Source organism: Gymnoscopelus braueri (genome assembly GCF_963280865.1).
Source record: "Gymnoscopelus braueri genome assembly, chromosome: 7".
Classification (NCBI taxonomy): domain Eukaryota; kingdom Metazoa; phylum Chordata; class Actinopteri; order Myctophiformes; family Myctophidae; genus Gymnoscopelus; species Gymnoscopelus braueri.
In genome coordinates this window covers 56,312,840-56,317,839 of record NC_137608.1, presented here as the reverse complement: position 1 = coordinate 56,317,839, position 5,000 = coordinate 56,312,840, and the positions used below count along the sequence as shown (strand labels likewise).

General features: G+C 40.3%; 1 protein-coding gene across 3 annotated transcripts in view; it reads left to right on the top strand.

Moving 5' to 3' along the window:
• The window catches only part of LOC308089518 (ceramide transfer protein-like), a 75,971-nt gene that overhangs the window by 11,335 nt on the left and 59,636 nt on the right, over positions 1 to 5,000 (top strand). The gene's annotated exons all lie outside the window — the stretch shown is intronic.

Here is a 5,000-nt window from a genome sequence, read left to right as displayed (position 1 = left end):
AAACAGTAGTGAAAATAGCAGATCTACAAGCTCACAACACATCACATTGCGATGCGTTAGTCGCAATCTCCTATTTTCATCAAATTTCTCACTCTCTCTTTCACTCACTCACACACACACACACACACACACACTCACACACTCACACACTCACACACACACACTCACACACTCACACACTCACACACATGCACAGTGCCTAATTAGTGCTGCACGATTCTTGCTCAAATGTGAATCACGATTTTCCTCCATAAGAATTGAGATCACGATTCTCACACGATTCTCTTGTAAATATAAAAATATTAAGCAAAAAAAAAAAAATCGCCATAATTTAAAATCGCGATTTGCATAGGTGTCTGAATCGAGATCACGATCTTTTTTCGATTAATTGTGCAGCACTAGTGCCTATAAGGCTTGACCTTCAGTGTCCATAGCATCCTCTGTTTGCTGTGGTGTGGACTGTAGGGGAGACAGTATCCGCAGTGTTGGCACACACACACACACACACACACACACACACACACACTTACAACCAATAAACACACTTCATCTTTGCTCACACAGTTTAACCCATTAAGACCTGAGGCCGATTCTAAAAATGTTTTCTAAATCCTAACATTTATAAATAAAAATCACACCCTGTGTGAAGTGGGCGGTGTCTTGCTAGCTAATCACAATACTGAATGGAGTCAACCAATCATGTACAAAAGATAAATACATTTATTGAAACACTCTTTATGATGGACGAAACCATAACGTGAAAAAAACCAAATTTTGTTTTTTTTCACGTTATGGTTTCTTATATAGGGCTATGCACATGTGTCATGTGACACTGGCCAATCACAGTCCTGAATAGACTGTGATTGGCCAATCACAGCGCAGGATAATTCTACAAATTTCCTGGGCCCAGATCACAGCGCAGGAAAATGTACATTTTTCCAAATCTCACTTATAGGGGCGGTTTCACCGCCCAAAAATATATAAAATATTTTTTTCACGATGTTTAAAAAAAATAGCAGATCTACAAGCTCATGGCGTGGCACTCGGTGCCGTGCCATGAGCTTGTAGATCTGCTATTTTTTTATCTTGAAAATGTGTGCAAATCTTTGAATATATATATAATATATATATATATAATATAAGCCTGCAATGATACATGTATTCGTATTGAACCGTTCGATACGAGGGTCTGGGTTCTGTACGCGCTACGAACCAAACAATATCATATACTTTTTTTAATCAACGTCAGACGATGCGCTCTGTGCTCAACCTTACTAGTCTCAATAGATCTGAGCTCAACTATGCAACCTAGACCAACCTAGAGTTGCCTGCTCCTCCTCCCCCCCGCTCCCCCCACACAGATTAAACCAAAAAAAAGTCACGGCGAAAGAGAAGACACGCTGAATGCTACGCTAAGTTAACCCGTTGCAATAATTCCTAATGCCACAGAGAGACCAGAAATAGAAGACCCTCCACCATCTTTTTAACAGATCTGGCGTTTGGAGCCTCATTGGTTTTCCAGTTAATTATGACCGGGATGTTGCTCTGACTACAGACGCCTGGACGTCAAGAGCTACACAGAGCTACTTGACTGTAACTGTGCACCATGGAACAGTGGTTCTCAAACCTTTTCATATCAGGAACCCTCAAATTAATATGTATTTGGCAGTGGACCCCCATCTGGAAATATTTTGTGCTAGAGACATGCACAATGTTTGTTGTTAGAATGTTTAAAAAAATATTCAAACATTTTCAAATTGGTTAGATTTTTGGAAAATAGCAGATCTACAAGCTGAGCTTTTAGATTGGTTATTTTATATTCTATAGGGTTAAAATGGTTAAACTGATTTTGATGCCATATTAGCTAATCTTTCTGGGGAACCCCTGGAACCCCCTCAAGGACCCCCTGCCTTAGAATATGGGTATTGTTCAATGTTAAAACAAAATGATGAATAAAGTACACATTTTGGGAAAAAAATCTATCTTTTTTTGTAATCGAACCGTGACACCAAAATATTGAACATGTTTAACTCAAATCTTTGCTTCTGGGGGTCCCTGAACATATTTTGAGACGGGGGTCCATGGCCAAATACATGGGTAGGTCCATTCTATTAGGTTAGATTGGGGTAGGCAGGAGGTTGAGAAACAGTGCAGTGAGGTTGTTGAACGTTACAAAAGAGGAAAAGTACAGAAGCACCCTTCAGAGACAATGTGATTTGTGTGTGTGAGAGAGAGAGAGAGAGTATAGAAGAGAGAGAGGGAGAGAGAGAGTATAGAAGGGAGAGAGAGAGAGAGACTAGACAGTTATGTGCCCTGGGCAGCACCTCGTGTTGTTACGCAACCTGGGACCTAAAACACTAGAGTTTGTGTGTAGATGCAGCGTTGTGTTAAATTGTCTGTCGTCGTCCATGGCAACAGATGAAAGCGCGTGAGTGTCCTCTGGCTGATGAGATTATGGGGGAGTGACACGAGACTGTTTACTGAGCTGTCTGTCTGTCTGTCTGTCTGTCTGTCTGTCTGTCTGTCTGTCTGTCTGTCTGTCTGTCTGTCTGTCTGTCTGTCAGACAGACAGACAGACAGGGAAGTCCTCCTAGGATGAACACTAGAGGATGTCATGACTTACTTAACACTTTATAAAACAGGGTACAGCCAGTGCCAGCGTTTTTGACCCTTTTATTGGTGATCTTTTTAGAGCTGTAGAAGAGCCACAACGAGGACCCTGATGTAAACAAAGGGTCTCTGGGCGATGGCCAAGGGTCCCGTCTAACCACTGGAACAATAACATTTCTAACGCGATCCACCATTGCAGAGAGATCGCCCGTCGTCTAAAATGCCTGGTTTTGAGCACTGTAAAAACATATGGAGATATGGAGCTTTTTCCTCAAGATCCCATCATTGGGGGGGATGCACGTCTGTTTTTTTGGGGATGACGCCACATCCCTCCATTCCCTTTTTAAAGGGTCCTAGGATCATTCCTAAGTTGCGTTAGAGAGCCATCTAGTGGAAAAAATAAATACATTAACCCATTAAAGGGATACTTCACTTTCGGGCCGGGGAAACATTTAAAAAATATATTAAAAATAAATGAAAAAAGTTATGGAAAATTCATGGCCCCCTCACGCATTAGAGTGTCCTACTAATGCGTGAGGGGGCCATGAACTTTCCATAACTTTTTTCATTTATTTTTAATATATTTTTTAAATGTCTCCCCGGCCCTAAAGTGAAGTATCCCTTTAAGACCTGGAACGCATCTGTGTCACTTTTTGATTTGAGCTAAAAAGCATTATTTTACACTTTGGCTATTCAAAAATAGCAGATCTACAAGCTCATAGCGCGGCACCGAGTGCCGCACTATGAGCTTGTAGATCTGCATTTTTATTATTTATTTATTTTTATCGTGAAAATATGTGCAAATCTTTGAATATCTATTGTTTTAAAGCGAACATTTTAACTCAAATCTTTGCTTCTGGAGGGTCCCCTCAGAAAACTGTTAGGATTTAGGAGACATAGAATCGGCTTCAGGTCTCAATGGGTTAATGTATTAAAAATAATAACAAATAAAGAAATCTGCCAAAAGAATGTGAAAGGGCCGAACAAGCAGCTGAGCACTGTGCTCACATTCCTACCAGAGGAAACGCCACGTGTTTGGATTCCTGAGCTGCTTGACATGTGGCCCTGGGCTGTGAGATCTGGTACATGTGGCCCTGGGCTGTGAGATCTGGTACATGTGGCCCTGAGCTGTGAGATCTGGTACATGTGGCCCTGGGCTGTGAGATCTGATAAATGTGGCCCTGGGCTGTGAGATCTGATAAATGTGGCCCTGGGCTGTGAGATCTGGTACATGTGGCCCTGGGCTGTGAGATCTGGTACATGTGGCCCTGGGCTGTGAGATCTGGTACATGTGGTCTCTTGATTAGGCAATTCAACCCTTTTTTTCTTTTTTAACCAAATGGACTCTTTGAGTTACGGTGGTCCTTAAAATGAACCCATTCAAGCCGGGAAAGCATTTGTGTCATTTTAGATTTCTTTGGCCATTCAAAAATAGCAGATCTACAAGCTCATAGAGCGGCACCGAACGTGCCGCGCTATGAGCTTGTAGATCTGCTATTTTTGAAAAGTCTTGAAAATGTGTGCAAGCGAACATTTGTGACTCAAATCTTCTCATACAAGAATTGTAAAATCTTTCAAAAACATTCCACATTTTTCAAATGTTTTCAAGATTTTGGTTGAAAATAGCAGATCTACAAGCTCACAACGCATCGCACCCGATCTGCTATTTTCAAGCAACTCATTTATATAGGTATAAAGTGGTTCAACTGATCTTGATCTCGCAGAATCTGGCAACACAGCAGCGTGCCATTAACATTCCTGTTCTGTGTGTGTGTGTGTGTGTGTGTGTGTTCATTGTGCTGATGGGAGCCGTGTGTGTGCGTGTGCATAGAATGTGTGTGTTCATTGTGTATAATTCACACACTCCAGCAGGGTTTATTATTAACCCCTCGCTGTTCCATTCCATCCAAAACAAACTGAGAAAATATTAAAACTCCTTTTTCAAATTATTCCAAACCCTAAACATGTATACCCTAAATATGTATACTCTAAACATGTATAACCATAACATGTATAACCTTAACATGTATAACCTAAACATGTATACCCTAAACATGTATACCCTAAACATGTATACCGTAAACATGTATAACCTAAACATGTATAACCTAAACATGTATACCCTAAACATGTATACCCTAAACATGTATAACCTAAACATGTATACCCTAAACATGTATAACCTAAACATGTATAACCTAAACATGTATAACCTAAACATGTATAACCTAAACATGTATAACCTAAACATGTATACCCTTAACATGTATACCCTAAACATGTATAACCTAAACATGTATACCCTAAACATGTATAACCTTAACATGTATACCCTAAACATGTATAACCTTAACATGTATAACCTTAACATGTATACCCTAAACATGTAT